The sequence below is a fragment of the Cervus canadensis genome, chromosome 10 (assembly GCF_019320065.1).
Source record: "Cervus canadensis isolate Bull #8, Minnesota chromosome 10, ASM1932006v1, whole genome shotgun sequence".
In the NCBI taxonomy this organism is placed as follows: domain Eukaryota; kingdom Metazoa; phylum Chordata; class Mammalia; order Artiodactyla; family Cervidae; genus Cervus; species Cervus canadensis.
The window spans coordinates 13430048-13450436 of record NC_057395.1 but is presented as its reverse complement, the minus strand read 5'-3'; the positions used below and the strand labels follow the sequence as shown (position 1 = coordinate 13450436).

Genomic DNA, 20389 nt, shown 5'->3' with positions numbered 1-20389 from the left:
CCACCAGGCTCCTCCATCCATGGGATTTTCCAGGCAAGCATACAGGAGTGGGTTGCCATTTCCTTCTCCAGGGGATCTTCCCTACCCAGGGATCGAACCTGGGTTTCCCACATTATAGGCAGACGCTTTACCATCTGAGCCACAGGGAAGTCCAAGATTGAAAAGGTAAACATAAAGTTACTCTGTGTGTGAGTGAGTGTGTGTGTGTGTGTGTGTGTGTGTGTAGTCACTTCAGTGGTGTCTGACTCCTTACCCTATGGACTGTAGCCCACCAGGATACTCTGTCCAGGGGATTCTCCAGGCAAGAATACTGGAGTGGGTTGCCATGACCTCCTCCAGGGAATCTTCCCAACCCAGGGATTGAACCTCTATCTCTTATGTCTTCTGCATTGGCAGGCAAGTTCTTTACCACTAGCACCACCTGGGAAGCCCAAAGTTACCATATGACCCAGCAATCCCACTCCTAATAATGTATATTCATTAGAACTGAAAATACATCCATATAAAAACTTGTACATGGATGTTTATAGCAGAACTATTCATAACAGTCAAAAAGTGGGAACAACTCAAATATCCATGAGCAGACCTTGGTTAAACAAAGTGTGGTATATTTAATATCGTGCTCATGGTTTGGGAGAATCAATATAGTGAAAATGAGTATACTACCCAAAGCAATCTACAGATTCAATGCAATCTCTATCAAGCTACCAATGGTATTTTTCAGAGAACTAGAACAAATAATTTCACAATTTGCATGGAAATACAAAAAACCTCAAATAGCCAAAGCAATCTTGAGAAAGAAGAACTGGAGGAATCAACCTGCCCAACTTCAGGCTCTACTACAAAGCCACAGTCATCAAGACAGTGTGGTACCGGCACAAAGACAGAAATATAGATCAATGGAACAAAATAGAAAGCCCAGAGATAAATCCACGCACTTATGGACACCTTATCTTTGACAAAGGAGGCAAGGATATACAATGGAGAAAAGACAATCTCTTTAACAAGTGGTGCTGGGAGAACTGGTCAACCACTTGTAAAAGAGTGAAACTAGAACACTCTCTAACACCATACACAAAAATAAACTCAAAATGGATTAAAGATCTGAATGTAAGACCAGAAAACATAAAACTCCTAGAGGAAAACATAGGCAAAACACTCTCCGACATAAATCACAGCAGGATCCTCTATGACCCACCTCCGAGAATATTGGAAATAAAAGCAAAAATAAACAAATGGGACCTAATTAAAATTAAAAGCTTTTGCACAACAAAGGAAACTATAAGCAAAGTGAAAAGACAGCCTTCAGAATGGGTGAAAATAATAGCAAATGAAGAAACAGACAAAGGATTAATCTCAGAAATATACAAGCAACTCCTGCAGCTCAATTCCAGAAAAATAAAAGACCCAATCAAAAAGTGGGCCAAAGAACTAAACAGACATTTCTCCAAAGAAGACATACAGATGGCTAACAAACACATGAAAAGATGCTCAACATTACTCATTATCAGAGAAATGCAAATCAAAACCACAATGAGGTACCCTAACATGCCAATCAGAATGTCTGCTATCCAAAAGTCTACAAGCAATAAATGCTGGAGAGGGTGTGGAGAAAAGGGAACCCTCTTACACTGTTGGTGGGAATGCAAACTAGTACAGCCACTATGGAGAAGAGTGTGGAGATTCCTTAAAAAACTGGAAATAGAACCGCCATATGACCCAGCAATCCCACTTCTGGGCATACACACTGAGGAAACCAGAACTGAAAGAGACACATGTACCCCAATGTTCATCACAGCACTGTTTATAATAGCCAGGACATGGAAGCAACCTAGATGTCCATCAGCAGACAAATGGATAAGAAAGCTGTGGTACATATACACAGTGGAATATTATTCAGCCATTAAAAAGAATACATTTGAATCAGTTCTAATGAGGTGGATGAAACTGGAGCCCATTATACAGAGTGAAGTAAGCCAGAAAGAAAAACACCAATACAGTATACTAATGCATATATATGGAATTTAGAAAGACAGTAATGATAACCCTGTATGCCAGACAGCAAGAGAGACACAGATGTATTGAACAGTCTTTTGGACTCTGTGGGAGAGGGTGAGGTCGGGATGATATGGGAGAATGGCATTGAAACATGTAAATTATCATATGTGAAATGAATCACCAGTCCAGGTTCGATGCATGATACAGGATGCTCGGGGCTGGTGCACTGGAATGACCCTGAGGGATGGGATGGGGAGGGAGTTGGGAGCGGGGGCTCAGGATGGGAGCACATGTACACCCATGGCAGATTCAAGTCAATGTATGGCAAAACCAATACAATGTTGTAAAGTAAAATAAATAAATAATTTAAATTTAAAAATAAAATAAAATAAAAGTGGAAGAGGGAGGCCTGAAAGGGATAAGCAGAGAGTTGTCCATGTGAGAAGGACTCAGCCTAGTGTTGCTGACTTTGAAAAGATAGAGGAAAGAGCCAGAAGGTAAGGAATGTGAGCAGTCTTCAGAAGCTGGAAAAGGCAAGGGAACAGATTCTACCCCAGAGCCGCTAGAAGAAACAAGATCCTACAAACACCTTAGTTTTAGCCCAGTGAAACCCATCTCTTACTCCTGATATCCAGAACCCTAAGATTTGTATTGTTAAAGCCCCCCCCCCCAAAAAAACCAAACTGTGGTATATTTAGACAATGGAACATTATAGAGCCATAAAAAGGAATGAAGGGTTGATACACACTATGGCATGAATGAACCATGAAAACAATGAAAGAAGTCAGACACAATTGGTCACATATGTTTCACAATGAAAGAAGTAAGACACAAAAGGCCACATATGTTTCAATTTATATCAAATGTCCAGAGTAGGCATATCTAAAAGGATAGATGTAGATTAGTGGTTGCCTTGGGCTAGAAGGACAGAGGGGAATTGAGGAGTGACTGCTAATGGGGGCAGGATTTCTTTGGGGGAGAGGCAATAAAAATGTTCTAAAATTGGTTGTGGTCACAGCTGCATGGTATTTAGTCTGAATAACTACCAATGAATTGTACACTTTACATGAGTAATAATATGATAAATGAATTTTATCTTAATAAAACTGTTGTGTGGGGAGGGTGTATTTTTTCCTCCCAATAAATTGTATCTTTACCTGTAAGATGTATCTTCTCCAAGTTACCAAACTTAATGGCATCTTTGAACAGTCTTTAGCTTGCAACCTTTGATTCTCTAGATATCCTGTTCTCCTTGGCAAGCATGCCAATCTACTATCCTAGCTCTTTGAGGCCCCTCTGACCCCTCCCAGCTTTGTTCTCTTGCCTGACTTTCAAACAGAATGTCCAAAGGCTTAAGTCTCATATGCCTCCTTCAGCAACTTCACTGAGTATCGAGTTTTCAAAATGATCCCCTCAGTAAACCAGATGATTCCTAACTCTGCCTCTTAAGCTGTAGCCATAAGTTTCCTGGAGAGCTCAACCTGGATCCTCCAAACTCTTAGCCTACCCAAAACAAATTCACCTTTCCCCAGAAATCTAATTCTTTCTACATTACTCCTTACTTTTAATAGCCCAATCCTTTCTAACTCACCTTATAGTCATCTTGGACTGTGCCTAGTTTCCAAATCCTATAGATTTCTTCTAAAGCATTTAACTTCCTTTTTCCTACTGCCTTGACCTTTGCTCAGCTCACATACCTCTTAGCTTAAGTGTTACAGAAAGCATATTAACTTTTCTCCCCAAACCCATGCTGTCATAAAACAATCATCTACAAAAGGCTGCCAAAGTAAATCTCATAAAGGACAATGCCAATCAGGACAAATAGCATGCCAAAAGACATGAGCAGGCAATACATAAAAGAGGAAATATAAACTGGATAGCCAATATTAAAGAAAGAATACCCAAAGAAATTTAAAAAAAAAAAAAAAAAACTAACTAGCACTGTACTGCCATCATAAACTGATGTAACCGTTTTGAAAAGGAATGTGTCAGAAAGTATCAAGAGCCTTAAAATGTATAATGTTGTATATACCCTCTCCAGAGATACTTCACATATGAACTAGCCTACACAGACACAAATAATAGTCCCACAAATTCCTCTTAAGAGTACTGGGAGACTAGAGAAGAGGGAGGGGCAAGGATGAAAGGGAAACTTGATTTTTCTCTATCTAATAACCTTTCGTATTCTATTTTTTTAAAAAAAACTGGGTACTATTTACTAAAAAGAGAAGATTTAAGTTCGCTGTCTCTGTGACCAAGATGAATACAAATTAACTTGATTATCAAGGCCAGAAAAGAAACTCAGAATAAAACACTGCTTTTGCTTCAGGGACTTTCATGGCACAAATCAGTGCCTAAAGGTCCAAATCTTGACTCCATTTCTCTCAAATATTGTTTCATATTCCTACAGCATGTGATGACACTATTTCTTTTTTCTTTAAGCTATTTAGAAGACTACCATATGTCCTGTTTGCCTCTGGTGTTGAAGTTTTTCACTCTAGGTTTACTTAGTCTTTTAGAAGCAGTTGAAGGAGGAAGGAAGTCATGGAATCCATTCATCTTACAGCAAAGGCTTTTAGAGAAATCCAGCCCTTAAGCTACAGCAGCTGATGAAGCGTTTTGTTGCTCTTATCATGAGACTGAAGCTTTAATGTCTCACTAAATAAACTCCAAAACATACTTATTTCATCTTTGACCCAGGAATTCCACTTCTGAAAACACTTTCTACCAAAATAATTTTAAATATAGAAAGTTTTATGCCTTTTAGGCTGTGTTTAACATAGGATAATTTAGAAAAACAAAAATCTGAGTGTCTTAAATACCTAACATAGAGAATCTATGTATTTATGGTCAACTGTTTTTTATTTTAAAAAGGTGCCAAAGGTCATTCAATGGGGAAAAGACAGTCTTTTCAACAAATGGTGCTGGGAAAACTGGAGAGCCACATGCACAAGAAGAAAGCTGGACTCCTACCTCACACCATATACAAAAATTAACTCTACATAGATCAAGGCCTAAATGTAAGAGCTAAAACTACATAAAACTCTTATGGGAAAAAAAAAAAAAATAAGAGTAAACCTTCACGAACTTGGACTTGGCAATGATTTTACACATAACACCAAAAGCACAAACAACAGCAAAACCCACAGATAAATGGGACTTCACCAAAATTTTTAACTTTTGCACTTCAAGGAACACCATTCAAGAAAGTGAAAAGATACTCCACAAAATGGCAGGGGTTGGGGGCGGGGGGGGGTGCGGTGAGGGGTGGGGAATGGAAGAAATATTGCAAACCTGAAAGGGGACTTGTGTCCAGACTATATAAAGAACTCATACAACTTAAAATTTTCTTTAAAAAAAAAATTTAATTCAATTTAAAAATGGGTGAAGGAATTGAATGGACATTTCTCCAAAGACATACAAAGGGCCAATAAGCCCAAAGAAAAGATCCTCGTCATTATGAGACATCAAGGAAATGCAAATCAAAACTACAAGATGCCATTTCACAAGCAACGGAAGGCTATAATCAAAAAGAATAAATGCCAGCAAGGATAAACAGAAATCAGAACCCTTATATCCCGCTTGTGCAGGCCACTCTGGAAGATACCTGTCAGTTCTCAAAAAGGTAAACAGTTCCCACGTGACCCAGCAATTTCACCCCTAGGGATGTATCTAAGAGAACTGAAGACACACGTTCACACAAAAACTTGTACATGGATGTTTATAGCAGAATTATTCGTAACAGTCAGGAACTGGAAACAATCCACATGTTCATCAGCTGACGATGGATAAACAAAATGCAGCATATTTATATAATGGAATGTTATTCGGCCATAAAGAGATTAAGGGTGTACCTTGAAAACACTATGCTGAGTGAAAGAAGGCAAAACAACAGAAAGCCCCATGCTGTATGATTCCATTTACATGAAATGTCCAGAAAAGGAAAATCCATAGACACGAAGTAGACTAGTGGCTGCCAAAAGCTGGAGGAACAAGCGGAAAGGAGATCTAATGAGGAGCGACTGTGATGGGTACAGAGATTTTTTGGAGGTGATGAAAACGTCAAGGAATTAGATACTGATGACAGGTGCAGAACTTTGTGAATATACTAAAAGCCACTGAAATTTAAAAGGGTGGAATTTTATGAATATCTCAAAAAATTCATGCAATAGATGCAATGTACAAAACATGCTTCTTAGTTAAAATCATATTTTATACACACTATACTCCTTAGTGAGCTTCCCTTGTGGCTCAGTTGGTAAAGAATCCACCTGCAATGTGGGAGACCTGGGTTCGATCTCTGGGTTGGGAAGATCCCCTGGAGAAGGGAAAGGCTACCCGCTCCAGTATTCTGGCCTAGAGAATTTCATGGACTGTAGAGTCCGTGGGGTTGCAAAGAGTCGAACAGGACCGAGCGACTTTCACTTTCATAATCCTATGTAGGTTAAGAATCTGCAATTTTTTGAAACGTAGAAAGATCAAAATGCTGGGCTGGTGGAATCACTGATGATCTCTTCTTAAACATTTCTGCATTTTCCAAATATTCGTTAATAAGCATGCATTGCTTTTTTTATAAGTGCGGGGGGAAAGCTTTATTCAAACACAAAAGCAAATTATTAAACTCCCAAGTGTATAAAAATTCCTTAGTTTCGTGTACAGTGATCCCAGTCCCAAGGTCCCCCAAAATACTTTGCATTCCCCTCCCCTCCCCTCCAGAGGCGAATGAGGCTGAACTCCCTCCTCCCGGAAACACGATGCCCTCTATTTCCAAGGCACCTCGAATTCCTGTTCCCCACCCTCCTCTCAGGTTACTCCTGCTCCATCCTCTCGGTCCTTTCCTCTCCCTTCTCCAGCTGAGCAGTAAACGCCAACTTCCCGCGGGGCTCTAACACACTACGAGGCTGCTCTGCCCCGACCGGCCACGCAGGACCGGGCGCACACTCCCGGCTCTCCGGGAACCTGGAACTCGGAGAAACCGCAGCCCGAGACCGCATCGAGCGTGAGGGACTGCCAGAACCCCCTCCCCAGACACAAACGGCCCCTTCCCTGCAGAGGGGAGGAGACCGCCGGGCCGCAGCAGCCGGGAGCGGGCGCCGGGACGGGCCCCACGCGCGACCAGGGCTCGGGGACGAGGGACGCCTCGGGTCCCGTCCTCCGGCACCGCCCTCGGCGAGGAGCATCCTGCGCGCCGCCCTTCCCCGGCCCAGAGAGCACGTCCTGGAGAGCGCGCGGCGCCGGGGCAGAGCGAGCGCGCGGCGGCCGCAGCCGCGCGGACAGCGTGAGAAGGAGGGACACTCACCCGCATCAGCCCAGAGCCCTCAGAGCACCGGAAGTAGCCGCCCGCCCGTTGCCAGGGTGAGGAAGCGGGGGTGACGTCAAGCTCCCCCATTGGGCTCGAGCGCAGCCACGTGTCCGGAAGCAGCCGCCCACAGGCGGCTCTATCCCCGCCCCCTACTCTGGCGCCCCTCACCTGGGCGCAGAGGTGCCGGGAAGGCCCCACCTGAAGCCGCCTTTTGAGTTGCGCAAGCGCCCTCGCCTCTTTCCTCCAGCCCCTTAATGACCCGAAAGGCTGTGATCTTGTGATCAGAGTGGTCGGTATCCTAGCAACGTGATGTGAAATTAAGCTAGTCACCACTTACTGAGGTGTCACTGACAAGCTTAATTTCATCCAATCCTTGCAGCCCTCCCCTCCCCACTACACCATAGGGATAACTAGAGTTCTGCCTGAATTACACGTGGGTGACTGGGGCTAGCCTTGCTCTGGGGAGGATTAAAGTGGGAGTGGCCTTTCTTTTACCATCTAGCGTCTAAGACCAAGACCAATTGATAGTAACACGTAATCTCTTTCATGTTTCCTTGTAGCTATTAACATGAATCGTCTACCATGTAACCACCATTAAACCTATTCTGTACTTAATAGTTTTCGAAGTGCTCACATGAGCAGCTTCAGCATCATCTGGAATCTTACCAGAAATATGAATTCTTGGGCCGCACCTCAGACTTCCTCAGTCAGAAACTTTGGGTTTTCTACAGGCCTAATAGGGCCCTGTGGGGCTCCTGGGCATGGAGGTCTTTTTGTTCCCCATTCTATAGCTCAGACTCTGGCCTCCACGACCTTTTCTGAGTTCCAAAAGGCAGGATAGTTGCTGATCAAAGGAGAAACAGTAAGGAAACCACCTGAGGCAAGATTAAAGGGACCAGAGTGGGTCTTCAAGATTAGGAGAGGACCACCTGTGACCCTTCACACACCCTAATCTTGTCGGCAACCCCACCCTTTTGAAACTGCAGAAGAAGCAAAGAAGACTGCTAATATCTTGATCCTTATCACATACTCCTCCCTGACTCTATTATCTCTCCCTGCTCACCAGGGAGGTGGACACAATTCTTGAGACCTACCGTGTTTCCCCTTTGCCTGATGATGTAATAAAACCACTCTTTCCTTCCCCTCTATGACTCTGTTTCTATATTTCTGTTTGGCATTGATGCGCAGAGAGCCAAGATTTTGGCAATAGTTTGGGACCCAAAGATCTGTTTTAACAAGCCATCCAAGTGATTCAGATGCACCTAAAATTTGAGACCCACTGAACCAGAAGGACTTTCTCTTTAGCCTAACTGCAGAGGTGGATTGGGGAGGGTGATGAAGGTGTGCCTCAGGAGAGGGGAGCCGTCAAGACGTGCTGCCAGCAATCAAGAATGGAAGTAGGGAAAGCAGTTTGGGGCTAGTATGGGAGTGAGACAGCAGAACTGATTCCCCTGGGATTCCAAGATAAAAGTCTGTGTTAAATGTACAGGAAAGACTTCTCAACTTCCAGTAATTTCAAATCCATTTTATTAACTTTTGTATTCTCCAACATATTTTTCTGCTAATATTCTTCTTTACAAACAAACATGAAATGGTATTAAAAAGACCTCTTGTGAAAGCTATCTATGAAAACAGAATTTTAGACTTAAAAGGAAATGTAGGGCCCTTTATTAAATGGTTTAAATAAGAAGAAAAAGAAGCAGTGTTTAATGCAGAATAGACAGTGGTAGTGCAGTGCTTAAGAACAAGGATTCTAGAACCAAGAGAATCTGGGTTGGTATCTCAGCCCTACCACCTACCAACTGAGTCACCTTGAACGATTTATCTTTCTGTGACTCAGTTTCCACAGCTGTAAAATGAGGATAATAATAAAATCTCTCATAGAGTTGTTCTGTGGAATAAATTAAGCTATATGAAGTACTTAGGAAAGTAATAAGTAATAGTAAGTAATCCATAAATGTTACTTGGGAAAAAAAATTACATTCAGCTTGTTACCTGAACATATGCCAAGACTCAAACGTCTTTCTCAAATAAATGACACATGGTATGAAATAAACCAAAGATATCCAGTTTGCTCTTGGAGTAACTGTTATTAAAATTTAGAAAATCCATGCTGTATAACTAGAAGGTAAATCCTGTATAACATAGGCATTCATGTATTAAACAGATAATTAGATCCTATGCATTATACAGGAGAGGCACTGAGGGTGTGAAGGCTTGAACGGAGGATTGCAGGACCAGAGAGGTCAGTAACATGAGCTAAGCACACCCAGCCCTGAAGGGCACGCTGAGAAACAGCTGTACCAGCTCCAGGTGTACGAGAAGAAAGACAAAAGAACCCGACTATCCTCAAATAATGTTCACTGTAGATCTTATGTATGCATATACATGTGTGGATACATATGTGTTGGGTCCACACACCGTGTCAGGGGATCGTTAGCATCAAACTGTTGTTTTATAATAATACTAAAGTGCTTATTTATCTTTCTAGTCTCATTCTCTTACGAGCATAAAATGTACAAAAAGTCTATAGATAGGATTTCACATGTCATACTGCCATTGAATTTTAAATGCCCACCAGTTGTCCAGTTCTGGTGTATTCACAGAATATACACAATTACCTGACAAGGCTATTAAAATACCCTTTCCTTTTCCAGCTATAGTCTGTGGGAAGCTGAATATTCTTTATATACTTCAGCCAGTACAACATACAGCATCAAATTGAATGCAGAGGCAGTAAGGAGAATAGAGCCAGCTTCTTTTAGCCAGACATAAAAAATTGCAGTAATGCAAAAATAACACTTTTCTACCATTTTTTGTTTTCAGAAAATACAGTTATTTACTAAAAATATGTCATTTATATAACAGTCAATGGATTTATTTTATTTTTAAATAAAAATATTACTTTACATTTTGGGTGTATCTTTAGTATAGTAAATATTAATAAATATAACTCACATTAACAAATATCTGGAGTATTCTCAATTATTTTTAGGAGCACAAAAGTGCCCTGAGGCCAAAAAACTGAATAACCACTGATATAATTATTATAAATTTAGTCTGTATAGGATAGTAGTATTTAGAGGGACTTTGAACTCAAATAAACCTGGGTCTATCTCTTAGGTGTGCCACTTACTAGATGTCTAATATTGAACAAGTTACATAATCTTTCCTAACTTTGTTTTACTTATCCAGAAAAATGGGAATCAGTTCAGTTCAGTCAATCAGTCATGTCTGACTCTTTGTGACCCCATGAACTGTAGCACACCAGACCTCCCTGTCCATCACCAACTCCCAGAGTCCACCCAAACCCATGTCCATTGAGTCGATGATGCCATCCAACCATCTCATCCTCTGTCATCCCCTTCTCCACCTCCAATCTTTCCCAGCATCAGGGTCTTTTCAAATGATTCAGCTCTTCACATCAGGTGGCCAAAGTATTGGAGGTTCAGCTTCAACATCAGTCCTTCCAATGAACACCCAGGACTGATATCCTTTAGGATGGACTGGTTGGAACTCCTTGAAGTCCAAGGGACTCTCAAGAGTCTTCTCCAACACCACAGTTCAAAAGCATCAATTCTTTGGCGCTCAGCTTTCTTTATAGTCTAACTCTCACATCCATACATGACCACTGGAAAAACCAGAGCCTTGATTAGACAGACCTTTGTTGACGAAGTAATGTCTCTGCTTTTTAATATGCTGTCTAGGTTGGTCATAACTTTCCTTCCAAGGAGTAAGCCTCTTTTAATTTCATGACTGCAATCACCATCTGCAGTGATTTTGGAGCCCAGAAAAATAAAGTCAGCCAATGTTTCCACTGTTTCCCCATCTATTTGCCATGAAGTGATGAGACCTGATGCCATGATCTTAGTTTTCTGAATGTTAAGCTTTAAGCCAACTTTTTCACTCTCCTCTTTCACTTTCATCAAGAGGCTCTTTAGTTCTTCTTCACTTTCTGCCATAAGGGTGGTGTCATCTGCATATCTGAGGTTATTGATATTTCTCCCAGCAATCTTGATTCCATCTTGTGCTTCCTCCCACCCAGCGTTTCTCATGATGTACTCTGCGTATAAGTTAAATAAGCAGGGTGACAATGGGAATAACAATACCTAATTCATGGAATTGTTCAAGAATAATTAATGTAATGCATGTAAAATATTTAGCATATTGGCATTGTAGTAACTGCAATGACCAAGCACTTAGTACTTGACTATAAAAAATGTAACATATGAGAGTATTTGAGAAAGCACAAGAATAGAGAAGGAGAGCCTGGAAAGAAGAGGCGCATATTTCAAGCTGAGAGAACAGCATATGTAAAACCACGGAACCCTGTAAAAGACTGAATCCTGGGAACTCTAAACAGCTCATTCCTGGGATCATAAAGTAGGAGGAAGTGCTGGCTATTATGTGAGGAATAAATTATGGAAGCCTTACACCATTCTGCAGAGTCTGACTTTTAGCCTGTAGTCTGTGGGCAGCTACGGTATCATTTTTTAACTCAGTAGTGACGATGACCATATTTGCCTATTGATATCCCTCCCCTAAAGGTATGTCCGTGTTCCTCATTTTGAATCCAAGCTGACTTCTGACTTGTAGGAAAAGTGACTCTAAGAGAGGTCACAAAAGCAATGCAGCTTCTTCGTGCTTCTCTCTTGGAATGCTTTACTCTTGAATCCCAGCTGCCATGCTCTGAGGAAGCCCAAGCGGCCACACGAGGAGACTACATATAAGATGTGACCAACAGCCCCAGGGATGTAACCAGCAGTCCCTAACCCTAGCCCTAGCCCAGCCAGCAGCTGGCACCGACTACCAGTCCAGCAAGGAAATGGGCCTTTGGAGGATTCCAGAGCCTAACCCCAGATTATGTTCCAGCCTTCTGTTCTTACCGAAGGTGGTTTGTGTGTTTCCCAGTGTAGATTGCAGACATCAGAGAAAAGCCATCTTCACATGTCCTTTCCAAATCCTGACCCATGGAACCCAGGAGTATAATCAAATGGTTTTTATTTTACATCTCTGGGTTTTTATACTTCCAGGAGTACTTGATCACAGGCTCCAACAACAGTGCCAGAGTTTACAGCTCCTAAATAGCTTTTTTTCTTAGTTACTTTTCTACCACTGACTTCTAGGAAAAGGAGGGAAAGTTTATTACATAGTAACAGTTATTACATTGCAGTAGTTAATTGTAACAGATTTTGTTACTTGGAAGTGAAATCTGTCCTAACAAAATAACATAATAACAAAACAAATGGAATCTGTCCTAATAACATAATAGCATAACAAAACTAAAGCACATGGCCTAGGCTTTGAGACTGCACCAAGACCAAAGGTGGGAGAGGATCCTACCAGAGAATGTTAGCAGAAGCGTGTAAGGCCCTGATCCCCTGGAGAAGGGAATCTTGCACTCTTCAAAAGGCCTTGAGGATGCTGCAGTGGGGCTCAAAAAAGGCTAAGGAGAATATTGTTGGAAGACAGAGGAAAGGCTCTCTCACATAGTGTCAGAAAATTGGCCCAGGCTTCACAGACAGGAAGAGCAAACACCACATAACAAGTGGAGTGATGATGGAGCTGCAAGCCAAGGAATGCCAGAAATCAAAAATCAACCCCAGAAGTTAGCAAGGATGGGTTCTACCTGTTGTGGCAGGCAAGTGAAGGTTGGGAAATAATTTCCAGGCACAGAGTATTTTAGAAGAGAGAGAATGTATTAAGAACAAAGGACTGAAGTGGTGAGGGGCACTGCAAAGACAGCAGGTGGCCATCCTGATAGGCCAGGGAAAGCCAACCCCTTTCGTGAGCTTGCAGCCAATTTTTATAGTCTCAGGACAAAGAAAATTCCTACGGGGAGGGGTGGGATTAAGTCATTGATTGGAGGTCTTCTGGTGCCCACTTTGCCTAGTATGGAGACAAGAACTGGCTGGGTAGGGGGACCGGATGGGTCATGACGAACAGGATGGGCCATGACAATGGTTGCCATGGAGCTTGGCTAATTCTGGATTTATTGCCCTATGACCTCCGCCTAGGGTTCCACACGACCCAAGGTCTTAAAATGAATTTGGCTCTGCTGACACCTTAATTTTGAATTTCTATCCCCTAGAACTATGAGAAAACAGATTTCTCTTGTTTTAAACCATGTAATTAATGGAACTTTGTTACAGCAGTCCTAGGGAACTAATGCAAACAGTGTTGCTAAGATCCTTCTAGTGTGTGCCTGTTTAAAAATATTGAATTATTTATTTGACTTGTCAGGTCTTAGTTGTGTCATATGGGATTCTCCTTGTGGCACATGGATGGACTCTCGAGTTGACTCACACAGGCTTAGCTGCTCCGTGACATGTGGGATATTAGTTCCCCAGCCAGGGACTGAACCTGATTCCTCTGCATTGCAAGGTGGATTCTTAAACACTGGATCACCAGGGGACTCTCTAATATGTGTCTTTTGTTGAGTTATGTTGGGGCCAGTGTGAAGAAAGCATGAGAGACTCCATCTTGAAGTCCGTCTTCCGTCTTAAAGACAGGATGTAAACTGGGCCTGAACCCTGCCCAAGAGTGAGGAACCGTTGCTAGGGAAAACCAGGTCTCCTGGAAACTTCCCTCCCTACAGATGACAAACAGAGATTGTAGTTGAGGTCAGGCTGCCCCTCCTTAGGTTAACCATGGAGACATCCCCCTTGATGTATAATCATTGTCCCCCCCCCCCCCAACCTTAATTGTTGGTTCTCCTAGCACCTACTTGTAAAACTCAATTATATACAACAAAGAGGTTGCTAGCATGTAACCGTACCACTGGTTAAGGTGGTGGGGGGAGGGGAGTGCGGTATAAAACTGGGCCTCTCAGAAACCTCAGGGGCCTTGTTGGGAACTGATTCCCCTTGGACCCGCTGGCGAAATAAACTGTGCTCCACTGTACCGAGTGTCCTCCGAGGTGTGTTTTGCGACTCCAGATTCCACAACATTTCCACCCACATTCTTATGCTCACAGGACTAGAGGTTGACTGGGGTCAGTGAGCGGTTTTCACTTGGGGTCTCTCCCGCTATTGCAGTTACAGGGCATCTAAAGCTAGAGTCATCTGAAGGCTTCTTCACTTGCCTCTGATGCCTGGGCTGGTGTAACCCAGACAGCTGGGCATGAGTGGGGCCACTCTCCATCTGCAGCCTCTCCATGGCACGCGGGCTCTCTTGCAACGTGGAGATCACAGTGCAGTTGGACCTCATACACTGCAGCTGACTGAGCCCTTGCATAAGCATTCTAAGCATAAGTGAACATCACCAGTCCTCTTAAACTAGACCCAGAACTAGCAGAGTGCCATTTAACACCATACAGAATGCCAGTCAAAGGGCAGATCCAATTTGAAGGAAGGAGTGTGTCCAGAGGAAGAGAAATAGCACATGACATCCCTCCTATGTGGAATCTAAAAAGGTACAAATGAACTTACTTATAAAACAAACTCACAGACTTAGAGAATGAACTTATGGTTGCTGAGGGGAAGGATGGGGGAAAGCGATAATTAGGGAGTTTGGGATGGACATGTACACTCTGCTATATTTAAAATGGATACCCAGCAAGGACCTTTACTGCATAGCACAGGGAACTCTGCTCAATGATAATGTGGCAGCCTGGATGGGAGGGGAGTTTAGGGGAGAATGGATACACGTATACCTATGGCTGAGTCTCTTTGCTGTCCACCCGAAACTATCACAGTACTGTTAATCAGCTATACACCGATGCAAAATAAAAAGTTAAAAAAAATAAAGGAGTGTATCATCCCCTCCACGTGTTGATGGGGACAGTGGCCCATGCCCGTAGAGAGGGCTAGGGGACTGAGGGCAGCTATTCTTGGAGACAAGCTGCCATGCTCAGTAATGGCTCAGTGGCTGCATATGACCAAGATCTCCTTTGCTAAGTAAAGCCAAAATATGAATGTACTGAATGATTGGGGTAACTCACAGAAACAAAGGGAAAACTCTCAGAAAAGAGAAGAACCAGAGAAGTTCTAACGACCTTGCAAGTGCTGATGGACAAGATTTTCCAGATGCAATCATGGGATGAATCGATTTCATCTGTTTCTGCTACTTGTATCTCTTTGTTCAATATTTAAACTCCAGGATTAAAAATAATAATAATATATATATAATAGCATGAATTGGATCATGTTCACACCTTGTCCATGAGAAGGCAAGAGCTGCAAACTCATAATTCCAGAAAAACTGAATGAAATGGGGAAAGGAAATTGAGGAAGCTTTCCGAGAGGAGGAGATATGAACATTAGGCTACGAAAACAACAGATGTTCACTGTCCAGGAAGCTTTGAGTGTAACTTTGCCTAAAATAGAGGTTTCCCTGGTGGCTCATATGGTTAAGAATCTGCTTGCAGTGCAGGAGACCTGGGTTTGATCCCTGGGTCAGGAAGATCCCTGCCTAAAATAAGAGGATCTTATTTTAGGATCTTCCCCCCTATGGTTTTCCCTTCTTACTATCTACCTATGCAATATTGCCTATTTCTGTGAATTCAATGCTATTTTAGCAAACTTAAAGCATATCATTTGTTTGGAACTGTTAACCCTTATAATTTCATATAGTTTAGAACCAAGAATACGTCTCCTTCTTTATAATCTTGACAAAGAAGGATGCACCTGATGGTAGGCGGGGAAGGGTGGGATGTGGAATGAATTTATTTAGCGTCTATGTCAATGTTTCTTTTAAGAGTGAGGATGACATTGAAGGGAATTTGTATATTAAGCTATAACTTTTTAAACTTATTATAGAAATTTTCAAAGATCATTTTAAAAAGTAGAGAGGATCATACAATGGCATCCCATATTCCAACCACTAATTAGTCTGTAGTTTCTCTGGGTTCGTTCTGCCTGCCCACACTTTGCTAGCTCATACCTGTTTCTGGTGTCCGTACCTCATCTCCTTGGCCGCTTCGGATTCCATCTCTAGTAGGCAGCTCCCACTTGCACTATCAGCGTTCTGGCCCAGCGTCGCTTCTGACACTACAGTCGCTTGCTCTGCCTTAACACACAAGCCTTGCCCAGAAGTGCTTGGGCAGTAACACCCCCTCGGGTGCTCCAGCCTCGGTCCTTCAGGCCAGTCCGAAAGGCATTCTGTAAGCTTCTCAGAGTTCTCAGGGTCGCCCACCGCAGCAGATGATGAAGCATCCTTTCACTGGCCTTTTCTTCTACCCTGCCTCACTCCTCACAGTCCCTTACTTCCACTTCCTTAAACCACCTGCCAAAACTTCCTGCACCTGATCCTTTCTCAGAGTCTGTTAACAGGGGAATGCAAGTGAAGATTGGCTGCCTTCATTCAGTTATATCTTTTGGTTACCATCAAAGCCTAATGTATATTCCTACAAAGCTCATTTTGCAGACAGGACTCAAGATATTTTTCAGGACACTGGCCAAGGTGGCTAATTGCTGGAGAAAAATTAGCAGCAACAGAATTCTGCTTTTCTACAAAAAAATTAAGGATAGTCTCTTTCAATATTCCTGCTTAGCTAAAAAGTGGAAGGAAGGAAGAGAAGGTACGGGAACAGAAGGGAAAGAAATAGATAACCTGTTCTTTCTGACAGTTCTTACTACAGAATTAAAATGTGCTTTATAGCTGAATATAAATAATTTGACCCATCCAACCTGAATTCTGAGCTTTCCTTCCAAATCCAGACTAGAACCTTGTAGCCCATGAGTGCCCTTCGGATGTGTTAGCAAGTGAATTGGCTGTCAGCACCTTGAGACCTGGGAACACACCCAGGCCTCCAAGGAAGCAAGGCCCAGGGGTCAGGGGACAGAACTATCGTAGCCGAGGGTCTCTGATGGGAAACAGATGCTTCCAGCTGTCGCCTGCCGTCAGCCTGCTCACTGACCGTTTTCAGCCCTGGCTCCTTCTGGACGGATCCAGCTGTACAAACATACTTTTATCCACAAGCTGACCGTGGGGGCCGTCAATGACTCTGTCCTCTTTTCTATTACGGGAGTCTGACTGTGCTGAATCCAAGGCTTAACTCATCAGAATAGCAATTAAACAAAGGTGGATTTTTTTTTCTTTTCTTTGTAATATTTAGCCCCTATTTTCTTTGCTTTCAGGATGCCTGGGTGGTATTTGTTGATGCTTAATCTATTAAGAGTTGAAGGCAGAAGGAATCTGTTTGAAATAAGAATTCTTTAAAGAGAGGTGGAGAGGCAGGGTCGGGGCCCAGAATGCTTGAGTATTAGCTGTAACCATATGTCCCTGGGAATAGCACTTAACCTTTAAGTGATATTAAAGTGTCTCATTTCCTTTTATCTGTGAAATGAATGCATTAAGCTAGCTGAGCTTTCCCATTACTAACATTTTAAATAATTTGTCATTTTCCTGTTTTTTTCTTCTGATTTTATTTCTTAATTGAAGGATAATTGCTTTACAGAATTTTTTTGTTTTCTGCCAAATATTACCATGAATCAGCCATAAATTCTTCCACTTAACAAATGTTTTCTGAGCAGTCCAGTCAGCACTTACAAAATATTAGCACTAGAAGATTCCTTAGAGAACCCAAGCTATAGTAGGCATTTCTTTTCTCTCTGTAGCATCCCTTCCTTTTTCTCTCAGTAACAACATCCCTTGGACTATGGAAAGTGACCCCCCAACCTCACTTTAGGGAGCTTTGCTGGGTGTCCCAATCAGTCTCCTGGCATCCTGGCCCAGGTATGAACATGTGACCCAGGTCTAGCTGATTGCACACCATCCCTGGGGCTGTAAGTCTGGGCTCATGATTCATTTCAGGCCAATCCAAATTCTTCCCTAGAATTGTGCAGTATTGAAGAGAGATTTTTTGAAGAGAGAATCCTATTTTACATGTTGGGTTATTCAATTGAGAGAGGTAAAATCTGTGGTCATTCCCTTTTACTGTTGCATGGAGAAAATCCATCTGAAGTTGGAAAAGCTGAGAGCAGCACATGGAGAGAAGAAGAGTGAAGAGATGGGGAGAAACTTCAAAAGGTCTGGTGTGAAGCCCCTCCCTCCCAGTTATATGTGCCAGTCTCCCCCACCCACCCCCCACCCCCAGTTTGAGATAGCTTACTGTCATTTCCAATCAAAAGAGTCCTGACAAATACATAGTCAAATTTTTTTTTTAATATAATTCTCATTGTATTTGGGATGTGTCCAAGGCACTGGGGCCCGATCACCTTCTGACTTCTGATTTCCAAACCAGTTCTTTTATTCTTTGTGTTTCTTCCAACTTTGTATGATGAAAATTTCCAAACACAAAAAAAACTTGAACAATAAAAAAAGCAAGCACCTGTATAATACCACCTAGATCCTGCCATTTACACTTCACAGAACTTGCTTTATCACATATATAGCCATTTCTCTATCTGGGCATGTGAAAGTGAAGTCTCTCAGTCATGTCTGATTCTTTGTGACCCCATGGACTATAGCCCACCAGGCTCCTCCATCTATGGGATTTTCCAGGCAAGAATACTGGAGTGGGTTGCCATTTCCTTCTTCAGGAGATCGTCCCAACCCAGGGATTGAACCTGGGTCTCCCGCATTGTTGGCAGACGCTTTACCATCTGAACCACCAGGGAAGTCATAAACCTGTCTATTTTTTTCAAAATAAAATACATTTCAGGGCCTTGCCCAGCGCTCCAGTGGCTCAGACTCCGTGCTCCCAAAAATTAATAAATAAATAGATTTCCAAGTATGTTGCAATGAATTCTCTTTTTTTTGTGCCTTACCTCAGCCTTTACAGGCATGGTGGTGTCTTGGGTGGGGATTGGATGAGCAAGCTGGTTTGTCCACTTGCTTGCACAATAGTCCCTCGTGGTGCAGGATGGAGCCAAGGATGGGAAAGGATGTAGCTGTTGTGTGAGCCAGAAGCCTCCCTAAATGAAAGTGGTAAGCCTGGAGGACACCCACAATAAGTAAAAACACAAGTGGACAATATAACATCATTAACAAAAAGTGCTGTGAAGGAAATAAAGCAGAGATTGTCATAGTGCATGTCTGTGTGTCAGGGAACACAATACCAGATCAATCCTAGGAAAGCCTCACAGAGGAAGTGACTTAGCTTATACCTCAAGGAAGAAAGGAACCAACCATGACATAAGATTGGAGGAACAAGATTCAGGCAGAAGCCAGAGCCAGTACAAAGGCCGTGGGGTACTCCAGCATCAGAAAGAAGCTAGGCAAAACTACTCCCCATCTCCTCCTCTTCATTATCCTTATCATCAGCAGTGTCTTCAATAGGACTGGCAGTACTGATGATCTGTGTAGTTGCTAAGTCATGTCCGACTCTTTGCAACCCCATGGACTGTAGCCTGCCAGGCTCCCCTGTCCATGGGATTCTCCAGCCAAGAATACTGGAGTGGGTTGCCATTTCCTTCTCCAGGGGATCATCCTGACCAGGATCAAACTCACATCTCCTGCATTGGCAGGCAGGTTATTTATCAGTGAGCCACCAGTGAAGCCCCTAAACCTGAATTTGTTTCTGTTTTCCTTGTGTATTCATTTGTATTGTTTTTAAATTGCACATTAGAGATATCATACAGTATCATCCAAGTCTCTTCTCCGCTCTTGGCTGCCCTAAACCCAGTGCAGTGCTGTGGCAGGGAGGTAGCGGGAACAGAGCATCACCACGTAGTTAATGGGATCATTCACAGGAAACCATGAATGTTGCTTCCCGGTGGATACTCGTGACCACTGAGCCTGGAGTGCAGGGCATGAGCAGGATGCTTGAGGGAGCGGAAGGGACAGAGGGTGGACTAGGTTTTCTTTGAGTTCCCAAAGCTGGGTTGAAAGGGAAAGAGGATTACAGTGACCCCCTGCCCTTATCATCAGCAGCATCTTCAATAGGTCTGGCAGTACTGATGATATATTTGTTTAACAATCAATCACTGCCCTTTCTAGGTGAATTGAATTATTACATGTCATTGTAACTCTGTTAGCCAAATGGTATCTCTGTAACCCTGCCTGTCACTTTCAAGACAAAAATAAACAGCTCCAAGGCTAGTTTTGACACACGGAAGCCCCATAAGCCTAGAGAAACAAGCTGGTCCTAAAACCGAACATGCTGGTCTTTCACAATTTCGCTGGTCCAGAGAACTGTTTCAGATT

General features: G+C 42.7%; 1 protein-coding gene across 1 annotated transcript in view; it reads right to left on the bottom strand.

The window, feature by feature from the left end:
• TASP1 (taspase 1) overlaps positions 1-7389 on the bottom strand; it is a 246075-nt gene extending 238686 nt beyond the window's left edge. Inside the window, exon 1 of the mRNA XM_043478982.1 lies at positions 7298-7389. The gene's annotated coding sequence lies outside the window, so the exon portion shown is untranslated. The remainder of the gene's footprint in view (positions 1-7297) is intronic.
• Positions 7390-20389: the final 13000 nt, after the last annotated feature.